This window comes from Bombus fervidus, chromosome 2 (assembly GCF_041682495.2).
Source record: "Bombus fervidus isolate BK054 chromosome 2, iyBomFerv1, whole genome shotgun sequence".
Lineage (NCBI taxonomy): Eukaryota > Metazoa > Arthropoda > Insecta > Hymenoptera > Apidae > Bombus > Bombus fervidus.
In genome coordinates, this window is record NC_091518.1 from 5,243,353 (window position 1) to 5,269,723 (window position 26,371).

The window sequence follows — 26,371 nt, forward strand, 5'->3', positions numbered from 1 at the left end:
TCATCTTCATATAACAAAATTTTTACATGATTCTCCAATCATACGTTTATTAACATGTTAAAATTATAAATTACTCGATTTTCAAGAAACTATACGGTAAATGGCGAAGATGCCTGTTATAGGTAACAAGTATATTACTGATTGCAACGAATAATTAACTTTAATAAACTCTGTATATCACCTTGACAAGGAAAAGAGAGAGAGCGCAAGAGAAAGTGGCAGTATTTTAGAGTTAAATTATTTTTTTAAACTAACAGTCGAATATTACACTCTAAAAATTAGGTTATATCGGCAACCGTGGAGTTAGAAAAAGAACTTGTCGAAAAAGGAACAGAGAGAAGTTAAAAGAGAAAGATGACATCATTTTACTCGCGTTTAATTGTCGTTTCTGCGCAAGGTAGAGTAATATCTTTCATAATGATAAAGCACGACGTCGTGGCTCTTGACGCAGTATCGATTACTCATGATGGTTCCACCACCATGGAAGGGTGAAACTGGGTCGAAAGCATCCTTCCCAACGGGAATACTTCCCTCTGCGTATTCTATTCCGTCCTGCTCGCTCTAAAAAGAGCACCGAAGCTCCATCTCTAGTCGTTACTTGCCATTAATAATAGCCATCATTTAAATGCCAACTATTCTTCGCTTTAACGCATTTAAGACGATTCATTAAAAAATTTACTGGTGGCTTATGATCCTCTAATCTGATAATCTTATTATCTCATTTCTTACAAGAACCCTTATTCCTTTATGTTATCTTTTTTACTTTTTATAACGTTAAAGTTCTTTTAAATTATGGCTGAATAAACATAACCTATCTCTTGGGTTACGACGTACAAACTCGTATACTTTTATTTATCTGAACGATTAAAACACTGAAAATTGATTTACCAAAAGTTTAGGGAACTTAGGGATTTCGTAAAAGAAACAAATTGCTTGATAACTGATAGGCATCGATCTTAGAGACTATACAAAATACATATGTCCGTTTTAGTCACATCTTTCTTAGAGCTCTTTCACTGTAAGAAAAAAACGAAAGAAAGGAAAAGTTCTGTGAAACCACTTAAATCGAGTCATTAACTTTTATTGGTTTCCCGTGGCCGTTGAATCGCTCGAAGAAACCCCGTTCTGCTTCACGAGCTAGATTTCGCGAGACGTTTTTCTATCTACATGTATACATATGTAGTTACATACATAGATCACAAAGTTAGCAATGCTAAATAATTGTATAAATAGTATAAGAATTCGCATTTAATTTAGTCGTAGTATCACTAAGCTACCGATCCATCTAAACGAATGATTCTACGTTTTCGATAACATCGTACTCGATTCAGTTTGGAGTTTGAGTGCGAGACTTTATCGTTCGTCTGATTCATCGGTAGGAAATTTTCGAAGACGAAATTGAGAATAGGATTGATTCGACAAAGCGAATTCGGATTTCTAGGACGAAAATTGAGTAGCGTTCGCAACGTGTAAACTCGATGTGAAAAAATTATTGAAAATCTTGCGAGAGGGAGACTCGAAAGACCATCGCCATTCCGGTTAGGGTGATTCGCGTTTCAGTTTGCGCTCCGAGCTTCGAAGCAGGGAGGGATCCTTGACATAAATAATCAGTAGTAGAGCACCGCGGTACTGCCCTGTAACCATGGTAACAGCATCGATCGAGGCCTACTACAAAGTCGAAACCAGCTACCCTTCTCGTGCCATGCGTTTCTTTCTGTTTCCCTTCGTTTCCTTTCCTTTTCTTTACACCCGCGTTTTTCCTCTCCCCCTTCCTTCGGCTTCCGCCTCCCTCGCGCTCGCTTTCATTCCACTTTGTCGTCGTCCCAGCCCTTCTTCCCGCGATTTTTTTTCTCTCATTTTCTCCCTCTCACTGCATTTCCTCCAATTTCCCTGTGCTCTACTTTCCCGGACTTCTTCGACCTAACCTCTTTACGCTCATGCTCATCTTACTCGACGAGTGTTCTGTATTTTTTTCTGCTTTTTAACTACAATCTTTTTCTTCGAAAAGACTGTTCGACGATTGACCATCTATCTTGTTTATACCAAATCGCTTTCTGTTATCTTTCCAGGTGTAATATCGGGACGAACCGTATTTGCAGATATACGTATATTTTTATAACGTACTTGTACATACATACAAAAATATAGGGCGCGTCCTTAGCAAAGCCTGGTTTCAACATTGGTTCCCGCGATTGTGGATTAAGAAACAAGTCGTGCACGTTCGACAAAGCAAACTGCTATCGAAGCACTGAAAAAAAGTCGCTTAGTTCTTGCTTTTGCTTGCGCGCGGCACGATTTCGCAACTTTATGCGAAAAGTGTCGTATATGCATACCGTTGATTGCACACTGTTTTCTTTCACACTCGCGCTCTGTTATCTTTCCACCAACGCAACGCGACCCTGTCTTTTCTTTTCACCTCATCGTTACGAAAGATAGTCGAGCTCGTTCGATAGACGTATACGTGAGAAAGAGAGATGGCTATTGAGGCTTTTGCAATCGACCTACGAATTCTCCTTTTCGTTTAAAAATGATAGTTCAGCTTTCTTATTTCGACGAATTAAATATGCGACACGAAATGATTAAATACATACCTATAGATTGTATATGGGAAATACCCTTAACTTAACATTGTACTAAGGTAGAGATAGCAAAGAACAATGCGGAAACCACGTAACCAATGCGATAATTCGGTTGGTTAATGCGTTTCCATCAAAGCATTGTCATCTAGAACGTGTTTAGGTCAGTACGGTTGCCGTTCAACGTTGCGCTCGTTGAACGAAACCTTCGTTTCCTCGGAGTTACACGAAACTGCTTTTAGACATAACGAGGCGCATCGGTGCACTCGTGACCCTGATTGACGAAAGCGTTCCCAGAACGCCAACGGGCCACCGATGCCGTCGCTTTTATCTATTTTTATCTATCGCGGTACTTCTCGGAACTTCGCATCCGATGCTCTACGAAGAAAACCTAGTCGCGACCGCGAATATCTTACAAGTCAGGTTGGAAGATTGCGAAACGCACGCGACAATCGGAAAACTCGAAAGAGATCGCCTATGGAGGATTCCCAAGCGATACGTTCCTTATCGCATTGATGATATACGCATTCAGCCGACTCATGGTTTCCTCGATAAATTTACCGGCCGGCTATTCATTCCCGATACCATGGACCAGATAAAACTATGTGGAACGATAAATTACGTTATTTCAGGTACGTTAATGGTTACAGTTACCGTTGTCAGAAAGTTGCTTTCGGTTTGATCTAAGACTTGATCGAGGATAGCGGAACGTCACGTTTAATTTTTAACTTGCTCTCTAATTCGTACGCGTTTCGCATCCAAATGAAAACCGAGCAATACCGTTTATCCAATAGCTATCGTTCGTGCAGCTATCGCAGACGATAGAATTCACGGTATATACGAATTAAAAATCGATTCACGTTGTCGCGAAAGTGTCGAACGGCGCGCGAGGGAAAAGATAAAACGTGTATAAAATAGAAGGTAACGCTGCTCGATCAAGGGAACACGAAAATCCTGATAGGACGGGCAATAGTAACGGTACCAGGTGGCACGAACAACGGCGAGCTGCCGAGACGTGGGAAAAAAATCGGAAAAAACGATTCGACACGATCCGCGAGTCGGCGTTCGTGCACGGAACTCGCGACGAAGCCGCTCGCGGCGCGTTTCAAGGCTGAACCATCTCTTCTCTGCACTCTACCTACACTCTACGTTCTACACTCTTTTCGTCCTCGCTAAAGACGAAGCATCTTCTCCTTTCCCCTAACCACGCGCGCTCGCCATCTCTCTCTCCTTCTTCCTCTCTCTGGATCTATCGGTACGTCCGCACGTCCGTTCGTCTTGCTCGGTTCGTTTCCTCTGTGCCGTTCGTTTCTCCTCGTTCCTCTTCGTGCACGTTCGTGCATGTTCGACCATGCTCGTCCGTGTTCGTGAGTCGCGCCACGACAGTACTATCCTATCGCATGACTCTGCAGCGTTACGCAACTAACAGAAGCCTAGATAGGCGACGCAAGCCGCGGGGGTTGGTTGCCGTAGAGCTGGAGGAGCGCGCATGATCGCTCTACAACAGTGGTACTCACCGAGCTATGCTCACTCTTTCGCTGCCATGCCGATCAAATTCTCGAAAGTTTGCTCGTGCCACGGTCAAAGGGATTCTTCGAATATCGTTTCTCCTCCGTGTGTAGAATCGCACGAACGAACGATCATGGAATGTGCACGCAATATGCGTTAACCACAGTTGGTAACAGTTGGTTTTTCCACTTAGAAATCGGTGTCGTTCGAGACAACGTACACGCGCGCCTTTCTCGCTGGATCTTGGATATTTCCACTTGCTCGACCAATTGCTTTCCGCAACGACGCCTTCTCCCTCAGTCGGTTCTTCCTACGAAACCAATGCCTTTCCGATGTGCATACTTGAATTTTAAATTACGTATATACTTCGAAGGACGGTCGTTAGTCGAACGAATATTCGAAATGTTATACTTAATTATTTATTCGGTACGTTTACTGTCTAATTTCGAATACGAAGACAATGGAAATCGCATACCGTGAAAGTCTTTGCGTTCCGCTTCCATGAACATCAAATCGTATTTTAGTATCAACGAGTGTCTTATTTCGTAGAAAACGCTGACTCTTATTGTTACCAACGCGACGGATTAAGACGTAGAGTAGTAACGGATAATTTTCGCGGTGAGTACCACTGTGTTACGCTACCTTCAGAGGCGGGTGTATAACGCGAATTCAATATACATACATACATATATTCCCATGGAATATGGCGTGCGTAGTCGTGTCGTATCTATTTGGAATCGTATTAATTTATGATCACAAAATCAGCAAACGTAATTGTAAGCGTGGTCTTGTCGTTCTAATGTATGTACTTACGCACGAACTCGTATCTACTTAATGCGTATGTAGGTATTGGCTTGTAGTAAGTATATAGTAAGTATATACTTGCGTCATGGCAGCAGCGCTATGTCAGGACGTCTTTGTGCGAACAATTCGACTATTTTTCTGTCCAAGGTCACCCGTCTTTTTCAATAGCGAACAATTTCTTCTGTCGATGATTTGTTCCTTGGTTTTGAGATATATTTATTACCCATACGTACACCGAGATAAGTAACAAATATAGAAAATTAGAATTTTTCTTCCCAAACGGCAAGAAGATCGAATGGAAAATTTTGTATAGCAGAAATCGGTGATGATCTTGATCTTATGTTCTTCGCGCATCCTGTTACAACGCGATAAGAATCTTATTTGCTTATCGTGCTCGAAGGTAGTGGCTTAAGCAAGTTCTAATTGGACGAACGATTCAAAAACAAACCAGCAACTCAGCACAGCGAAATTTATCTGATAAAATTATACACTTGGATTTATTTAGCGACAATATACCTATACAACTAAGTAATATTTCAGCGTTATTTTCGATTCATCGCATGGGAAGTTCGTTTGAACACACGTATACTTACCTATATGCCACACGCAACATTTTGAGAATCGCTTGTCTGATCACGACGTAAAAACAGCTCGAGCGTTCAGCGGCGTTAAAAGAACGAAATATCGCTAAGTCTATCTTGCGATTACGTAAGAATCGCCAGAGAGTACTGCCTGTGTATATTTACGCGAGTGTATATGTGTGTACGCATTCACGTCCAGACAGAGAATTAGTCCGAAAAGGTCCGACGTGGCTGGAGCAAAATCGTACAAAAATCTCACCGCGTCTCGGGCGCTGAAATATCTTCGTAACGAAAACATGCTCACCGTAGATATGCTCATCGTCACACCGCCGCAATTCCTACCTTTAAAAATCAAATGAACGACGTGCGTCGTATTTTTAAAACATTTAGAATTTCAAATATTGAAATTGAAAATTAAAAAACTTAAGAGCCACGTCATTTCGCTAACGCGTAATACAGGTTCCTAACGTACGTGTATTATATTTGTTTGCTGTAAGAAAACAAAATATCCTTATCGATAAGTATAGATCCTCAAGAGTAATCATTGTTTAACGAGTTTTCACCAAGGACGAGTACTCGAGGCGAAGATTCCTCTCAGACACGCCGAATAGTATGCAAAACTAAAGATCAGACCTCCTCGCGTGAAGCGACGAAATGCCGACGTATACACGGTATTTAAGAGACGACTAGAATTAAGCGTGTTTCAAGAAATAAGCGTTTTTAGCGGAATGTCGCGATAATGGGGAGGCAGAGTTAACGAAGTCGATGCGCGTTTAATATCGGCTAGGAAGTTGGTCGAAGGACGGAGGAAGAAAAACCGAAAGGTGGAATAATTATGAGGAATAGGCAGCGAGAGAAATTCGTACCCATCGATGCTCGTTAAAAGAGAGACCGAGCTGCGTTGCTCGAAGGCCGCTGCTGCCCTCTAAAATTAACGATGATCCAACCGGTGCGCGGATTCACTAGGGCGAAAGTCCGCTTCCTCTGAAAGGGTCCGCGCTTCCGTGTAGCGGCAGATTCGCAGCTTAGAACGTTCGTTACGAACGCTTGCGGGTCGGCCTATCCCTGCACCTGCCATCCTCCCGGAGAATACGCGAATGTTTTCACAGTCGATGACGTAATGCGTCGTTTTTACCTTCAAAACCCGTGCCTTTACGAAAACTGTCAGGTATATAGGTTAGGAAACTCGGATGTAACGATACGTCTTTCAACGCGATCCGATGTGTTTCATCTTGGAGAAGATAGAAATCGTTGTTAGGATTTTGGCTATGAGATTCTATCGAGACCGAAGACACTGGTCTTAGCAACAGAATGCGGAGAACAATCGAGAATGAGGAAAATAAATGTTTCCAGCAATTTCTGCGAGGAAGATCTCGGAAGTACGAGTGAGCCGTAATTACACCGGATCGCAATAACGATAGATTTCCTACGCTACGATTTCAAGTCCCGTGTCAAGGGGGTCTGAAAGTGTTTTCGACGCAACAACGTAATCGCCCAATTTCTCGCAGGTGTTTTGTCGTGATTCAGATGTTAATGGTCGAAACGAATCTCAAATCTAACCCCAACTTAACCCTAATCTCCACAGACGGTATCGTTTCAGGCGTTCTGAGACGAAATTTCCTTTAAAGTATGTACAGATACGCACACGCAGGAGAAACGAAAGAAGAAGCAGAAGAAGAAGAAGAAAGAGTTTCGATGACAGGCACCAACTGCCGTGACATCGTTGAACGAAAGAATATTCCAGCTAGATCGGTGTACCATTTATGATTGGCGAGACACGGTGATAAGGGTGCGATAAAATAGCGGGCGGTCGATCGGTGAAAAGAAAGGAGCGAGCAGTAGGCCAGCAGACTCGCGACGATTAGGCTTGCGCGGTATGACGGCCGAGTCGTTCGACCTAGTTCGTAAAATAACGCGACGGAGGCGTACTTACCGAAATGTAGGACAACGGTATTCACGCGCAGGAAGCGGCGCAATTATGGATTCGCGAGAGAACGCGAGCGGTCGCGCACGCGTGATTCTAACCTCCACAATTGCGCCTCCTGACGCGACGCGACGGCACTCTCGTTATGGAAAAATACGGCTGCAACGCTACACGACGGACACCCAACAGGTCCATCCGCATACCCTGAAATTTTCATGGCTCGATCGGCCAGATGAATGTGTTTGTTCGTCTTCGAAACGATCTTCGGGACGATCTCTTCCTCTTTTATTACTCGCGTTTCCGTGCATCGAGATGCTCGTTCGATTCGTATTTTGTAGGTACGTTACGTGCATTATGTGAGGGTAGAAGGTAAAGAAATACGCGTGGAAGGAAGAATTTGGCCTCGAAAATACAGAGCATGGCAGATGGGAACATTGAGAGGAGGAGGAGGAAGAAAAAGGTAGCGGAGAAAACGCAGCGGCTAGCGAGGAGCGAGGAACGCGACCCTAATATTTAGCTCTGCGGAGATGAACGTTAAAGTTGATCCAGTAAATTTACGCGTCCGTTTCATAGATGCACTGGCCCAGTTTGCAGCGGCTATGAAAGCAAGGGATATTGCGAAGGGGGTTGGAGAGAGGGCGTGATATCTGTGTCACGGCACAAGCGCCGTACTCCGGCCGAGTACGATTCATAGCTATGTTGTTGGCCCGCTTAGGAACCGCGAGACTATCGGCGGAATGTTGCATCATCGACGATACGCGTCGTTCGTCTCGATATTACTGTTCCTGCCTCGATTCTTCCGGATCGAGCGTTTCCTTCGCAAGATTAATTGAGTCGAAGAACGAAAGGAGGAAGTTCTCGGCCTTGACAGTACACGATGAATCGCCCTAGGATTGCCTCATCGTCCACGCCGCTGATCAATAAATAACTAGACATCGTTACATTTCATCGTTGGTAGACCTGCTAATCAACCGGATTGCTTACCGACGCGTAGTCGATGAACAAATTCGAGCTTTTCCTTCGAAACAGATCTGTCGAGTCGACTCGAATTTTCAAAGTTAAATCGACCGCCTGGGATATCGCAGATGGTACAGCGAAACGATTCGCTTCGATCTTTCGGAAGAGCGTCTAACCTCGGTGAGAAAGAATTCGGTCGATGGATCTCTGGAAATCTGTTTCTCTGTGTCGATTCATCTGTTCGACCCTGCCACGATAACTCGCTCTCTAGTGTAGCGCTTACGTAAGAAAGCCGTACCTACCTTCCAACCCACCTCCTGGCTATTCAAGGGATCAAGGCAAACCGGTAGGCCGGCAGCCTAGCAGGCAAGCAGCCAGGCAGGCCAGGAGAATCGAGCAACCAGAGAGCAGCTAGAGAGGAGGCTGGCTGGTAAGCAGGCAAACTAAGATGCAGGTAGGTAAGTAAGTAAGTAGGTAGGTGGGCACATGCGAGCGCGCGTGCGCGTCCACATACCCTTTGATAAACCTGCCAAATGGATAGACTCTGCAACAACGGAAATACCTCTGTCCCTCCTCCGACACTAGTGCGCCCTCTCCTTTACTATCTTTTACATTTCCTGCTCCACCTCCTTTTGCTCGATTCAAGACTATATTATACTCGTGCGTCGTCGATCACAAAATGGTCGGTTATTTCTTTAGTTACATCGATTAGCGAATGACTCTTTTTTTCTTTTCTTTTCAGAAAATCTTAGAAAACAGCGTTCAAGTATCCTTGAAATTTCTGCTTACCGACGACGAAGCAGCGCCGCTCGTTAGTCCAGCGCTATTTTTCTTTTCTTCCTCTTCAAGCTCCTCGGTTCTTAAAAATTCTATCTCACACGCACGATAATCGCGCCATTATAGCATGCATTACGTAACCCGCCTCGGTTTCCGAGGATAACGAGCAATCCCGGCGAGGGAAGCTGGAGATGTAATTGAAAGACAGGTGAAGACGCACAGCTCGTAGGGGTGCTAATGAGGGGATATCTCGGCGGCATCGCTTGAGGGAAGTTGTTTGCGAAATAAATGACGTACTTGGAAAATATCGCGCGTGAATATTCGCCTCATACTATGGGAGCAATATCGAAAACAACTCGGACGATATAGAAAAAGGAGAAGAGAAACGAATGTACATCTACGTCGAATGTACAGGTGCAGCTTGCACGTGTGGAAACGCACTTGCTATTAAACACGGTTGTAACCTGTTACTTACGCGAGGCAGAAACAGTAATTTCTTTCCGTTTTCCGTTCATTAAAAAAAAGGACACCGGTTGGTTGCGGTTGAATGAATGAATCCATACATATTATTTATCGTTCGATTTGTAGTGCGTATACCGGATAGCACTGTAAGCCAGTTAACATATCGTGATGGTAGATGGAGGGACTGTTTATCGGGAAACATTTTAGTGGCTATAGCGAGTAAATTGTGCCGTTGTTCCGCGAAATCAAGTTGCTCGACATTTATTGTCTCATTTTCGCGGAACGAGCAACCTGGTAGAGGAAATGTCTAAATTTAGACGTATCTGCGAGAAATTTCCTCGTATGATGTTTATAGAGATAGTCGCCGTGAAATTTTACAAGGCTACGCTCCACTAGATCGCGTGAGCATTATTTGTCCGACCATTGATTACACGAGCGTTTCATCTTTCCGTTTGGCGCCACCATCTTCGTACTCGGCTTGGCGATACACTTTGCCAATTACTTATCTTTCGAGTATTAGCGAGCGTAAATCCTGTTCTCTTTTGTCAGAGTAGAGAACTTACAGACACACTCACGTTTGCCGCTGTAGTGGAGTTTGCGGAGCGTATCAGAATGTACAGAGGCGGCAAGTTTACACGTGCGAGAACGAGAACTCCGGCGGTAGAACGTCGGCCAGTAATTAGGCCAGTGAAACAGGTCGATCGATTTTGTCCCGAAAAAGCTCACGCTCCAAAAACCTATTTGGTTTTAGACAAGAGGAGTGGGGGGAGGAGGGCTTGCGATACGTCTCGGTGACTCAGCCCGCTTCTCTGCGCACACGTATTTCTTTCGATAGCCTGTCGTGTTCCTTTGAATTCCATAATTGTTCGTTACGCGTAACACACGTGTCCGTTTGGGCGTCGAGTTCCTTCAGTGGCTGCCATGTCCCATATTTGTAAGAGAATCTCGCGAAAAAAAAGGCAAGAGATCGATAACGCTGATAAACGTCTTCTTCCATATCTAATAAATATAACGAACGGCGGACATTACAGGGTACATATTTCAAACGAAAGTAACATCGAAGAAAGATAAGAAATCGTGAACGCTTCGAATTGAAAACTTGGAAACGAAGTCTAGACGGAAAGGAGAATTTCGTAGATCTAACGAAGATGGATAGAAGGTGGTACTTTCCATCGTTTCGTGAAAATAACGTACCACATAACGGAAAACGAGGAAGGCCGATTAAGAAAGACTACACTAAGAAGCTAACGAGCGGCGTGATTGCGCAATTTCCGGAAAGAAACAATCGCAGCGAGGGAGCTACGATTTTTCTTCAAGGAGCAGAATGGCATTCGTCCTTGAAGCGCCCTTGATACTGGCTGTGGAAGCTAAATCGGCCGATGGAAAGCCGTCGGGTTTGGCGAGCGTAGGGCGTGGTCTAGCGAGGCACCCGGTGACCTCCTAGCCAGCTAGGCGGCCATCTTTGAGCATCGAGTCGTCCGGGCGTGCTGCGAGGGTGAAAGTTGGGGTGGGTTTTCGGTGAGGATAGAAGCACGAACAGGCTGCTTCGTAAAATCCTCTCTCCACTGCGTGGCCTCGCTCCGTCAAAGGAGACGCCCTCTCCCACGCCTCGCAACACTTCCTTCTCTTTGCTCTCTTCTCCCTCGTTCTTTCTCTCCCCACCGGAAGTCCTCGCTTTCGTTTTCCTTTTCCTCCGTTGCTTCGTTTCGCGCTGCTTCGATCACTCATCTCGTCTCCTCAAATGCTTTTGCTTCTGCGTAGATACCATTTTTATTGTACAACTATCGTTTCGAGGAACGTTTCGTCTGTTTAAACAATTAGAAGGTGGTGCCGATTTTTCCGAGGAAACATCTTTACCGATACACCATACGGTTTACCGTACTTTTCACTTTATCGAAATTGAGATCTCTGTTTCAGCTGTTTTCAACATATTTTCTCGAGTTTACGAAGATACGAAGTTGGGGATAAATCGAATCGAGATTTATATGTTTCTATACGATTGGATCCCGTTCACGCGAGAAGAATTTCGTATTCGCAGAGGCGGGATCGAAAAATAATTTACCCGTAGAATTGTCGCTTCTATAGGTGTCGTATCGTACACAGTCGCAGCTTGACGATAAAGCCAGGATCTAGTCCCAGGAAAACGCAACGGAACAGCAGGAAAGGACTTTATTTCTGCTGAGTTCGAGAGACAAGCTATATATCGCGATATATCGACGATATTTAAAATTTAGCTGACCCATGAAAAATGTATGAACTTCGGTACGGACAATCGTAAAGTTACACGGTCGATACACGGTCACGAGGATAAATGTAATCGTCCGGATAAAACGTTACAGAGCTTAGCAACCTTTGACGTAGCGATACGTATTTCGTTTGACGTTCGTAAATATCGCGACGCTAAAAAGTAAGACATTTTTCCTTCGTTTCTCCCTTTCTCTTCCTCATTTCTGTTCACGGCATAGGTAGAAAAAGTTTCGCGCCTACGATGACGCCCAATGGACAGAAAACGCAGACATTTTTCGAGTGTCTTAAAACAGGATACGAATCCCGATAGCATGTTAACGTTTTGATATAATTGTGGTTATACAACGCGTTATCGAATTTCCGACGATAAGCGTACCCTCACTATTTTTCTGTTTCTCTTTCTTCTCGGGCCATCCTTTCTTCTTCTATTTTTTTTTTTTTTTTTTTTTCTTGCCATTGCCATTCTATGCATTGTCGGTATTCTACTGACGCACTTCCGGAAAAGTTCCTGCAACGTAAATTCCGATGAACCGTACTGCGAAAGCTCGATGCACGGCGAACCTCAGCGCACGTAGAAGCATGGAAATGTATACTGACATTCCTCGATGAGTAAAATACGAGGAAACCGATTTCTCCGATAGAAACGTTATCGAGATGCAAAATCCAACGATAGGCGGACGATAGCAGAAAGAACTCTAGAAAAATCGCATGTAACGCGTCACGTTTACCTTATAATTCTTTATGCGCTCGATCATTGTTCCAGTGTCGTAGAAATTTAGCCTGCTTTCTTCGATGATTGCTTATTTGTAGAAGAAGCATCTTCCAGTTTTGAGCGACTATATCTCGTTACGACACTTTTAGAAAGCACACTTTTGTGAACGAGACTGGTTAGGTCGGTCTTTCTTGCGTAACGTCAATTTTACGGATGCGTGCACGATCATTAAAATTCAAGTTCGCTCCGGGTAACGCTCGTTTCAGGTAATCAAAATAGAAATTTCGCGTGGGTTTAATCGCCTCGGATAATCCCACAGCGACTGCTTATACAAACTTCGAAGTAGCGATGGTTCGAATTTAACTTTCGACTTAGCTGCTTTAAAATTATGCGCGTGATTCGAGTCAAAAGGAACTTGGACGTGTAACTTTCTATTTCTGGGCATGTCTTTCGTTTTCGTAACGAAACAACGTTCAAATCGTTAAAAATCGCAGTGACGAGGCGTGGAAACGGATTGGAAACGACGATTTGGTAACGGAAGATGCGGTAGCCGATTTTCGTGCAACTTTATGAAGCGGTAGTTTGTGTAGCGTATTGTAAAGGATCCGAAGCTTTCTGTTCTTTTTCGCTTGTTCAAGGCCTGGTTGCCTGGTCTACCCCACCGCTGAATTCTCATACTTATATCACATCACGGTTTCGTTCTCCTCTCCCCCCTCTGTAAGTTTTCTACGTAGAAAGACCTCGGTCGTTCTCTCTTCGCTGTTCTTCCATTCTCCGTTCCTCCCACTTGCTCTTTAGACGCCCAGGACTTCTGTGTGTCTAGCGTTGGTCGTTCGATTCTGTCTCTTAATTTCTCCAACAACTTGTATCTGATATCATTCGTAAGATCAATCGAGAACTGTACAAATGTTTCGCTTTCTGCTTATATACGAACAAATAAACGTAATTTACCGTACGAATTACAATGAACGAGACGCGTTATATAATTTCTTTCCACGTGGTTATAGCTCGATAGATTTATCACTTTCTACCAAGGTTGCGCATTACGTTTATTCAAATTTACTACACGTCGCTGTTTAAACTAATCGAGAACTTGTACCGTTCCGCGTGGCGGAAAAAATTCGAAGCGTCTCGAGGCCATCGCTAGCCATGTCTTCCTTTTCATTCTCGACCCCCCTCCTGTCCGCCACGCAACACACTCTTCGTCTTTACCCGCTCTTCGTGATGATCCACGATCTTTACGGATGCCCCTTTCCCCGCCGTTCAACCGTTTCGCAATGATGTCATCCACAACATTGGCGCAGGCAACGAGAATTTTCAAACGACGGAAAGTAGAAATTGAAGTCTGACGCCTCGACGATGTCGCTATGAAACGAGTGCTTTTTATGTATATTCCACATATGTATATAGATAAACAGATGTGCGACTATCGTAAACGTTTCGCCTAAAAATTGTGGCAGTTAAAGCCAGTTGGCGTACATAACGAGTAGCGTGGAACTTTCATCGCTGGTGTTATAGAACGTGCAAGTGATGCAGCGAGGACGGAACTCGTATTTAGCGGATTAAGTCGAAACCCGAAGAAGACGAGCCAAGTCACTAGCCGGCATTGTTTCGGATTATGTATTTGATGCGCGTAAAGAGGTTTAATCCTTTACCGAAGCGGTTAACGAGATTACCAAGGCGAGGGTATAAACGTTCTAGAAATCTTTATAATAATCTTTTACCATGTTGATACGTGAGTTACCTAAAAAAATGTTAGCCGCAGATTGAATTAGAGTGGTGTGGTCTTTTAAAAGAAGCAAATAAAGGTTTCTGATTATATATATATGTTTATTCTTAATATTCTCGCAGAAGATTCAAGTTTATAAAACTAACGCTTTATTACAAAAAACAACTCTTTTCTATCTTACATAGAACCATCTTACTTTACATGTTCATATATATGTACATATATTTATCGTAAATTGTATTGCTTATAATAACAATCTGTATACGTCTACGGATATAAATATAAACAAGCAATTACATACGCGTATATACAGTCGTATTACTTCCGGTAGAATTGCTACATTTAATAACAAGCGAATGATATTAAACAAATTCGGTTCTTTGCCAACATAGAGATGCACTACGGGTTTGTGAATAAAAATGTTCGTTATTAAATTTAAAATCGAAAAAATCAATAGAAATATCAATAAATCGGGAAGTTCAACTATTCGAACGACTTTGATTGCAACGTGTTTCCTCGGACTCAGGTAGAACAGCACGCTATAGGCCATGGCGAAGCGGATTCGAGGCCAACGAGTAAAATTAGATAGCGCGTGAATGGAATTCGAGCCAATCGAGCAATCCCAAATGGAAATGGAAACGTTTCGGTTACTATACAAAAGATGGCCGCAATGCGGTGGCGTCTATAAAATGGCGGTTGTTGACCACCCGCCACTTGCGTTTTGCATGGGTTTTAACCAATACCTACGGCTTAGGATTCTTGCCACCCAAGGCCATTTCCCAGTTCCTTTTACGACCCTCCGAAATCGACCAATGAAATTATGTACCTCCTTCCGCTACCATGTCCGAAACGAACCAATCATGCTCGAGTTATGCTAAAGTGATAATAACCAAGTGATCGAACGAAAGCAAAAGTTTTTTTGAAAGTTTTGTAAAAGAAGGAAAGAAGGTTCAAGTGCAAACGTTTAAAGATTTATAATGCGCATTGTTTGGTAGTAGCAATGATTCAATGTTGATGGTACTGAAAGAAGGAACAAATCTGGTAAATATTACGAGATCGGTACAAAATACATATCGATACTACAATCTCGATAGCGGTACGTGCGTACAAAGTAGCACAAGGCAAGCCAGTCCCACTTCCCTTTCCTCCTTGCATGTACGTGCGCGCACGGTATATCTCGTTCGTTCCATCATCGTCTCCTACCTGTTCGTTCTTCCTAAGGAGTGGTAACTTTCCAAACTTTTCGCTTGTATATACATACGCTTTTTATGTGAAAATCGTGACAATATATGCGATAGTCCCCTTCTAACAACACTCATCCGATAAAAACATCGTAAAAACTTTTTTCTTTCATAACGTTCAAGAAAGGAATCATTCTAAAATGATAACGAAACAAAATGTTTGTTTATCTACGCAAGACAATTAAACGTTCAAACTATTTTCTATGATTTTTCATACGAAAACTACACCTTTGAAATCTTTTTAAACAATTATTGCATCGTACCATTAAAAATATGCATTCAACGAATTTCTCAAAAATAAAAGAAATAATCGGTACAAGGAAGCAATAAACTTGATCAACCTGCGAAAAAGCATCCATAAAGTGTTAAAAAGGGTACGCTCTTATCCACTTATTATGTATATGAAAAATGACAACGCAGAGCTTTACGAAGAAAGAAAAAATGTAAGCCCATAATCACCAGCAGCAATACGGTACGAGGTACGAGGCCAACGGTGTTTGCTAAGTTACGAAAGTAAGCGGTTTTAGAAAGTACAGAAGGCTCGAGGTGAACGGCGCTCTAACGGCAGGGATATTGCACAGCAATTACAAAGTGGCTTTGCAGCGACGATCGAGACCGCGTTACTCAGCTGCTACGTAAGACAATTCGACGAAGCAGGTGTACCCATTCGATTTACCACATATTCGTCTAAATCCTACCGTTAAGAGAACGTGCGTGATTTTAAGCGCTACAATATTTGAAAAAATTGTCAATCAAACGAAAAGAACTAAAGAAACGGCTCGAACGAATGGAAATTGAAAATGAAATGTCGAAAAATATTATCATAGACTCCTCCCCGCTTCTTCGTACGGGTGAACGCGATTTTACGAATGAAATTTTCCGACCGACGGATGTGCACTGTACTTTACGCTTCAAACGAGCGGAAGACTAATTTGCGTACGCTCGTGGCTGCGTTCGACTATACACGCAACTGAAAAAATACAGAACGATGGATAGGAACGACGATACGCTTGAAGAATGGTCAGTACTCGCACAGTGTTTTCCATGATCCCAGAGCCTTTTTAACAGAGTACATTACAGCTGGGGGAACACGGTTTTCACTGCTGAGCCCACGAAACCAATGAATAATCCCACGCACGTATGCAGAATCTTCGTCCTTTTCCTGCAGCATACTATATCGTTTCCGAAATCTTAAAAAGTATATAAAGGTACGAAAGGAGAAAGTAACGTGATATCTTCTTGTAAAAGTGGAGCGTGTTCGATTGACGTTGATAGAGATGTGTCGCGAGGTCGATAGGAGAGAGAAAAAGACTGACTATCGTAGCACAGAGAGCCAAGCCAGTTTCTCACCCCCACTGACCTAGCGACCGAGAAAAAGATCAAGGTGTTGTTGCGTCGGCAACGGGCGAACCATCGAGAGCAACGTCGAAAAAAAGTACTCCTTCTTGTCTACCCTGCACTCTCCAGACGTTATCTTCCACCAACTGCCGTAACAAACGTTAGATCACACACTGGCCCAGCGAGAGCAGAGCCACGGTTTGATCACGTGACGTTAGGTTGCGTCACAGTTGCCCCTCTCACCACTCAACCAACGAACCAACCGAACGACGAGACCGCCATCTTTACCCACTGATAGACCAGAGGAATACGGACACGAGCACCGTCGACGTATGAACGTTTCCTTTTTTTCTTTTTTGTCATATGCACGAAAGATAAGTTTCTGATCGTCAGATCAATATTCACCAAATCAGTAATATCTTCTCGCATCGTTCCATATTTTCATTTCTCCTCGGAGGCTCTCACGATTAAATCTGCGAGAGATCCGTTGGACCCTCCATGTGCCGCGCTGGCATTTATTGGAGCTCACTGCACACGTCGTACATAAGTGTGTATGTATAAATGTGAACGATTGGACACGAACGGATCTAATCGGACAATCGCGCGTACAAACGTTTTATACGGTAAATTACGTACGACGTATTTGATTTTTTTTTAATACAAATACGAAAGTGAAAAACTGCAAATCATTCTAATCGCGAGCAAAGAAATATAGAAATGCGGATTAAATAATGAATTAAACTATTAGTTGATGAATTTTTAAACGAAATATCCGGAAAACATTTGTCGAATGCAAATGCGCATTACCACGATAACTGACCTTTAGAGATCGCGCGATCACTTATACAGACAAATAGTAAAAAAGATATAAAGTGGTGCACAGTGACGGTCCAAGGCAGTTATTTGGTTCCACAGTCGATCATTTGGAATTCGGTGCTCGTTTCCAATTAGGTTCGGTCTCGGTGAAACGCCACGCACGCAATCTGCGGACCACGCCACGGCACAGCAAAAATCAAACGGATATGCGACACGAGTTCTATTATCACGACGATGCATAACGCTTTATATTTCAAAGAACCAAGGCCGACAAAGTAGCACAGACCGCGGTTTGATCCGAACTGACGAAGAGAAGCAAAGACGAAGGTACAATGCCGTGGTCGTTATCGACGGCAAACGTGGTAACACCACGATAGCGTCGAGTCTTTGGCAAATGACGAGAGGTCTCTATCTTCGAGTTCGGAAAACTGCCGGAGAGAAGATTCGAGCGTTAAACACGACCGACTCCGATGGCGAGCAGCGACGAACGAGGATGCGCTCGAGCGCGTAGCCTGTGCCGCACTCTCAGTTTATCCCCACTACCAACTATGATCGGCATCCGGTGGTAACTGAGGCGCGCATTCGCAAGCATTTCTGTTCGCTGATTGGTGCATAGCCGTTGCTACTTGGCCTGCCATTGGTCGATTGCACACCACGAATTCCCGCGGCGTTCACTATCCATGGGACACACAACACACACGTAGGAAGCACACGAGGCCACTCTCGATCTTACACGAACGATATTCAGCGAGGACACCGCGCAACGACTATCCACGTACACATACACAAACACACACAGCTGTACATGTTTGTATATGTACACACGTACATGTATATTACTACTTGCGAGCTTTTGTCGCACACGTATAGAAGGCACCGACGTATTTTTGCGTGCGCATGTATTGGAAGATTCCGCACGCCCGCGCTTCGCTACGGTCGTATGATGGTCGAACAGGAACTGGCTACAAGCCGCGCGGAAACGCGCTACTTATGCTGCCGATAGGAAGAAAACCGACGAATCAAGGCAGTCTTTATACCCGCCGCCTTTGGACTCCATGCTACAGGTCCAAAAGGCCATCGTAGTAGTATACGCTTCTCATACGTGAATACGGGGATGGATGTCAGCCAATCCCTTTTCTTGCTATGCGCAAAATCATGAAAAATATTTTGCCTAATAGCGTCTATGCGAATTTATCTTACCAGTGTTCGTTCGAGGATGTTCCAACAAAAGTAACCAGGTTACCGCGTTTTGCTATTACTACTTACGCTGAAAACACCGTCGAACCTTTGACCCATTTTTCTATCGATCTTCCACGTTTCGCATATAGGGCACACCGTAATGGCCTCCGATCATCAAAGATTCGTTTTTCCAGGTATTTCAACTCCTACACATTGATCACGTATATTATCCATCGCCTTTTTTATTCGAAAAGTAAAACCATTAATCCCGTAATTCTAATTTCATAGATCTACGTAACCATTAGACGCACACACGATCGTTGATGTTACGTAACGCGCGATATTCCTTAAAACAACTGGAATTATGTAAATAATGTAATGTTTTTCCTTTTCGTTTGAAACACAACAGATCGAAAATTAAAAACATAAAAGCGTAATATCGTTATACAAATGGAAAAGTCGATAATCACATATTATCCGAGAACACGAGAAATCGGAGAAAATAAAAATTTACCAATTGACGTTAGCAAGTGCAAAGAAGAGAAGATTAGCGTGTTAAAAATTGAGTCGATCTTTACTATCCAAACATTAAATGCGAGAGAACGGTGCTACGCGAATAGCGGTTAGTCGATTAACGAAACTCGCGCGCACAGGGAAGAGGAAGGGGTGGTGGCTCGGTAGAACATTGGAACTCGACTTGGTCGTCCTATTTCTACGCTCGGGAAGGTTCGTGCCGCGAACCGATCGCGCACGAAGCAACGGGGATATAAGTAGGTCGTTTCAAGCGCACGTGTCGTCCTTGACTCACATAGCATGGCGCGCAGGCGCTCACCGTTGCCGCATTGCTGGTCGCTAGGGCTTTTTCTTTGTTCGCCGAGCGCGCGTGTGTTCGCGCGGAACACCAAGACGCGCTCTCTTATGAATACACCGTGTGCGTGACTATTGCTCACACGCACTATTCTATGCACTCTGCAAAATGAGCTAGCGGCCTCACGTCATCTATCTATCACGTCCAATGTTCTCTACCATACTTTTACCACGTGAATTTATTTGTTTCGATTAATTATTTCCGGAAGCTCCTACCTTCTTATACGTTAACTCGTTTGAAAAAGGGACGTTTACCATATAGAGCAGCGACTGAGATAGGTACGGTAAAATGTTCGATTCTTTCTTTGCAGTATCGTTTCTTTAGCAAGACTGTCGTATACAAAATTTATTTCCTCTTACGTAACACGGCGATAAAAGGTTCAAGAAAGTGTCACGATAGAGGTAAGGAAATTATATACCTGCGTGGATTCTCGAGAGAAGGGTTAAGGCTCCAATAATCTTGCTTTTTGATCAAGCACGCAAAGGATTCTGTGGATGGACGAGCGATACAGTGCGAGGTCGAGACAATGGTAAGGCGGCGCGTTGTGCAACTTTCAAGGAGAATGAGCAGCACGCGTGTCGTGCGTTCCTGCGTGTTCGTGGACGCATATGCGCACGCTCGATGATAATCGACAGAAAGAGAAAGGTCATCGGGGGAATGGAGTTTCGCTTCCTCTTCCTCGTTGCGATTACGAGTAGGTAAGCGGGTATCCGAAATTGCGGAGAGTGACGCAACGCGCAGCTGTATGTATAAATTCACGTACATACGAGCATTCACGAACATGTAGTGCTTGCAAGTGTGTACATTTACGTGCGTGTATATATGTAGATAAAGTACTGGATATGCCGGCGGAAGCACGGTACTGCACGACAACGAACTACGTTTTTCATGCAATTAAGAATTCGCGCAGCAGCTGCTTTCGTTTAAATTAAAATATTCGATAGCTTTTATCGCATTATAGGTTCAAAAAATAGATCGCCTCTGGGATATAAAGGCGTTACATATATATAAGAATTCGCTATAGGTCTTTCGATTCTTCGTATATGAAATTTCAATGAATCTCGATCCGAATGGAATATGTAACTTACATTATTAATGCTGCGTTAATCGATACAATCATTTTTTTTCTTCGAAATTGCATAACCGCGCGGCGATTACAAGGAATTCTAGCACATTCTGTGGCAAGTTGGTATGTATCGCGTGGTTGATGGGAGAGCAGACTTCGTGATTCGCTGTATAGCCAAGGACAGTGACGCTTCACGATGAGACCTGTGTGAGAAGTCGGTAGTCCGCGTTAGCTTTGGCATCGTGGGTATTGATCGCAACGGGAACTCAAAGGGGAGGACACCACGTTAAGCTATTCGAACCCCAATTGGATCGACCTATCTCGTGGTAGGGAACGAAGGGGAGGGTGGTTGCATCGTGGTCTATGTCAACCAAACACTTATATTTTAATTCCGTTCTTATACGTGGAAATTATCGAGTGTTGGTTTATTCGTGTTCGACCGAATCGCGACGCATTCTTGTCAGATGTATTTTTGGCGTGCGCGTTTCGCAGAAATATATCGAGGATTTCAGTGCGATGATTGCCGTTACTTACAAAGACCTTGGGCGTTAATTTTTCTCAACGGGGAAATAAACGATTGCAGTGACCCAAATTTTTTCAACAAACGACCGGGTTTGTGTAATTTCTGCTGACACTTTTCGCCGTGTTATGGAAATAATTAGCGCGAGAGACGCGGAGAATTCGCGACCTCCGCTTGATAAACGCTGGACACGCCATCGTGCGTGGCTATTGCGCAACACGATTCTTTAATAACAATACATCGTCTCCACAATGAAGCAATTATGATGAAGTAAATGCGAGGAAAAACAAATTAGGAATTATATACATCTGATAAATATGTACGTTGTGTATGCATGCTGTGATCTACCTACGCGGAGGATGTACGAATGTTATGGACAAATATCTATCGTGTGTCTAACCTCTGTGAATAACCTATGTTAGAGAGAGAGGAAATTGTCTCGGTCGATGAATTAGGCAACTATAACTCGAGAGAATATCCAATACGGATCCGAGATATTTTGCAAATTAATTTTTTTCGAAGAGTTTACATTTTCGACTAACTATTGACGATGAAACGCAAATAAAAATACACTTATGAGCGGGAGGAATGCGCGAAATGGTTCGCCATTTACAACAGCCAATAAAGTTCGGAGAAGTCGCGTCGCGGTGTACCGATCCGATTTAACGCACATACTTTTCTGTTGTTAGAGGTAGCTCGCATGCCAGCGTTCTTCAGATAAGCACATTCTTATCTGCGTACGTACTTACGTAAGCAACGCCTCGTGTAAACCTTTGCTTGGCTTCGCGCCCCTTTTTCTTCTTCCGTCCTCTCCCTACATTTGCAACTTTTTCTCGTGTTTTGTTTCTTCCTGCTTTCCCTCTTTTGCGTTCCCTTTCACCCTCGACGTTTCAATCTTCTTCTTCGGTACACTTCACTTCAGAATAATATTTCACTGTGAAACGTAACTCTGTCTCCCACGATTTCTTTCCACTGCTTCCTTTCTTTCGAATATTTCCCTCGATTCTTCTCTCTCGTGACAGTCGATCGTTCGTGAAAGTACGCGTTACGACTTTGACAAGTTCATTAAGGTTAAGAATCGGACGGTTGCAAGCTCAGAAGATTTAGATAGCGAAGGTTTGGTTAGTGCATCCTGATGCGGAATAGTCACGTGGACTGACGCGTGCTGGAAACAGCCAGAAGATGCGAAAGGCGTGTTCTTATCGAAACGGTAAACTGCATCTTTCCATGGGCAATTACGTCATGATTCATACTGTTGTTAAAAACGTAAAATGTTTCACGATCGCAATCGTAGTTTCCTTCGTTCGTATTACTCGTGGTTAGGTAGGTTACACGTAGTATTGAAAATATCGTTAATTTCGAATCCAATCGAAAATTTCAAAAAATACGAATATTATAGAAGCGAAAGGATGCAGTTTCGTCGAATGAAACGTGTTATCGCGCATGATATCGATTGACCCTTTCTAACTGCAATATTCTGACGCGTAAAATGGTCGTTGCGAAAGACAGAAGGGTAACCGAGCAGATGGTCGGAATGGTTCGTCGCACGATCTCGTCGTTATCGGTGGATTGGAAATGAACCACGCGCAAGTAAATACAAGTTGGAAAGTGACGATCGTTGCTGATTTATCAGCGGAACGCCGCGCATTCGAGGAAGCCGAAGTAAATCGACGAATGAACCTTGGGGCTCTTGTTACTTGCTTCGTTCCTTTGTTACACAACCGGCTCTCTCGCCAACTCGGCCAACTATCGACCCCACCAACTTTGTTCTCGCTTTGCTCCCCTTTTCTTCCGTCTTCTAGTGCTCTCTCTTTGTCTCTTTCTCTCTCTTCCTCTTTCTTGGGTGAGCACTCGTTCTTTTCTCTCTCGTGCTCCCCTCAGTCTCTTTTATTCCAACCCCATCTTTCTATTCCTTCCTTCCTTTTTTGACAACCTCCATCCTCCGTTCTTTCTGTTGCCTGTCCTTTCTCTCTGAACCTATTCCCCTGTGTCACGTACTCACTGTCAAAGTTAGGCGTTATTGAAAGAAGCTGGCGTACGAACAATTATGAAAATAAAGCTTGCACGTTGCGCTTAATACAATATTTCGTGTCTTTCGATCGATCATTTCTAGGATTAAACGATGCATAGGAAAAATGAGAATTTTCTATTGAAATTTCATTCGTTCAAGTGGAATGCCGTTTTGAGGTCAGTGTGACAAAGGAGATATGAAGATTGTGTTCTCTTTTCAAGATCGTCTGTATATTTTTAAATACATAAATGTTATCTTTAAATACATAAATGTTTAATTTTCTGGCACTCGGATTGAAGAAAAGCCAAGACTAAAAAAAGTGTGTTCCGCAGTGCGGCTGTCGTATCAGACGAAATTTGTCAACCTTTGTACGTACGTACATAGCTTAGACGCTAGAGTAGGAGCGTGAAGAGTTCGATTATTAAATTATTTGAATACTCGTTATCTTGGTTAGCGTGTATTCGTTATGTGGTTGGACAGTGACATGAAATACGACATTTTTGTGTCTCGTTGCGACATTACCATGATAAGTGGAAGTTTTCAAATCTGAGAACGCAGATACATTCATCTTCGTTATTCTGGCAACCAAAGCGTCATTTGTAATTATCGCGTAATAGCGGCAACGCGTTTAACGTTACATTTCCACTTCTCTATCGAAATTCCAATTTTCATTGATCATCCGATTTACTCGAACATTTGCTTGAGATGCAACATATAACAAATCCAACGAGCTTATATAGAATTCTGCGTTCTTCGTCCGCCCTGAAAAATTCCATTCTTTTTCGCGATTCGCTCCAGCCTCTCCTCGCCAACCCTCTGCATCTTCCGCGTCTCTACCCTCGCTATCTAATTCCGCCCCTCTCCATCGAGTTTCTTTTTTACGATTTCGTCAAGTTGCCACCCATTCTTCCCGAATTTTCTTCGTTGGCCTCGAACGTGTCTCTCCCCCTAGGTCGGCTTTTCTGTCCCTCACGGTAATCTACGTCCGTCTTTTTTTCGTGAGCGTCTGACGGACCCAAGGGACGCGTGGTGGGGGGCCACGTGCTCCCGGTACCTAGTCACGCGAGGATAGGACACGTGGTACGTACGTATGTCCGTTCGGATGCATAGGCGTGGAAACGTGTTCTTTGTCCGCGCGGCCGCCTCCTCTCACGTAAGTATACGCGTATATATGTACACGTATCTAGATCACATGGGATTTTACGTGAAAGTTAATGCAGTCGGAACGCGACAGCCGAAAAACACGTCGAAGCTTAAATGTCGCATTGCGAAAAAAAGGAACAAGAGATGGTGCTAGCACAGTACTGCCTGAACTATGTACTTAGATTATACGATCTCGCGTGCCGAATGCTTAAGGTTGAATTTTCAGAGAAGGAGAATACGTTTTATGAGGATTATGAGATATTGCCGGTAGCTTTTGAAGCTACCAGGAAGAAGCGAGTTTCTAAACATTTGCAATCCGATACCAATTTTTTCACAGATACGTACATTTCGTACCAGATAGATCGTCACATGCTCTTGAATGTGTCACCTTTTATCTTATCACGCGGAACACGTGTATGAGTATAAAAGCAAATGTTGTAGTTTTATTCATGCGTGCGATTGGTTTACACGTGCATCAGCTACGAATAGAACGTTCTACGGTTATCACTTTCATCGTTTCCTACTTTACCATTATACATTCGAAACATCGATACTTGTTTCCTATAATATCTATGCAGCTTTAAAATCCGATGAAAATCTTTCTATGTTATTTCGAACATCTCGGTAAGATTTGATCAAGAGCTTCGAAAAAGAGCAAACTATATGAAAAACAGAAAAAAAAGGATACGAAAGAGAATAGTAAAAAGGAGCGACGATAGAATTCTAGTACTCGATTGTTAATCGAGTGGTTGGTTGTCGGCCATGCACAGCGGCTGGCTGGCCAGCTGCACTTGACTCTCCTATGCAAGATAAATAGGTGCGGCTGGTTCCTATTAATAGCGGGTGGTTTACGCGGCGATTGCAGTGTACGGGCTTACAATTAGCGTAACTCGTCAGCGGTTCGCATTAGATTAAAAATCATTCGTGCTGTAAATTACATCCACTTATGTAATGACATCCGTGCAAGTATAAAAGAGTTAGCGAACATCTTGCTACGTAGTCCGTTCACTCGGTCGACTGGTTACGGTATGGAAGAAAAATCGTGAAACGTTCGCGTTCGAACGCAGTGGCAGCGCTTTCGAAACGATAATTTACGACGATGGGTGGTAACTCGAGGACCTATAAAATCTCGCTAAAATTCTAAAACTGGTCCCCAAACACCTGTTTTCTATCTCTGAGACTCGATCTCTGTTTCGTAAATGTCGATGTTCGTTCAGTTGACGATCGAACAATGTGTCAGGAAGTAAGTTCTCGATGTTGTTTCTATGTATAAAACGCATTCGTATTGCGAAATTCAGCGCGTTGAACGGAGGCACTAAAAGCGGATAAAAGGCGAGCGAGAAAAAAGAGAGAAGCATGGGATTAAAGGCGAAGCATCGAGTACGTGATAATATACGTTTGCTCGATAAATCTTTAATCGGTATATGTGTTTCGTATGTGCATTGTACTAGTCGAGCTCGAACTAGGCAAAGAGCAGAACGTAGGCGAGAGACGAGGAAGTGGTGAAGAGGTGGGGATCAAACAAAATCCGGTATAGGCGGGCAACGACCTTTAGGCACGTGCCCCGTGCCACGTGCTGCATTCGACAAACTGTCGAACAGCCTTTTGCCTTTTTTATCTCTGTTCGTTTCTGTTTTCACCTCGTTCCGCTTAAAATTTTCGTCTGGGTCCGTGTTATCTCAACCGCGTCGCGATTTCCTTTTATCGGCTGCACCGTAATACGAAACAGGACCGGTCCAGATACTGGCATTCGCTATTTATGGCTGAGTCAGTATCGAAGAAAGAGGTTGAACTCGCGTCCGGAGTCTGTAAATAGTCAACTCTGACAATCTCCTTGCCTCTTTTTTTCCCCCTCTGTTCCTCTTTTTCGTAGGCAATACTATCACGTACTATTTCTGCACTGCTCTATGT

The 26,371-nt window shown here is 43.5% G+C and overlaps 2 long non-coding RNA genes across 2 annotated transcripts; one reads left to right on the forward strand and one right to left on the reverse strand.

Moving 5' to 3' along the window:
* Positions 1-1,065: 1,065 nt before the first annotated feature.
* Positions 1,066-14,150, reverse strand: LOC139998122 (uncharacterized). The gene is made up of 2 exons (XR_011803185.1): positions 12,566-14,150; positions 1,066-12,345 (listed from the first exon to the last, which is right to left on the reverse strand). It is a non-coding gene; the product is annotated as an uncharacterized lncRNA (long non-coding RNA).
* Positions 14,151-18,792: 4,642 nt separating this feature from the next.
* Positions 18,793-23,388, forward strand: LOC139998123 (uncharacterized). Its single transcript, XR_011803186.1, has 2 exons — positions 18,793-20,121; positions 20,196-23,388. It is a non-coding gene; the product is annotated as an uncharacterized lncRNA (long non-coding RNA).
* The last annotated feature ends 2,983 nt before the right edge of the window (positions 23,389-26,371 follow it).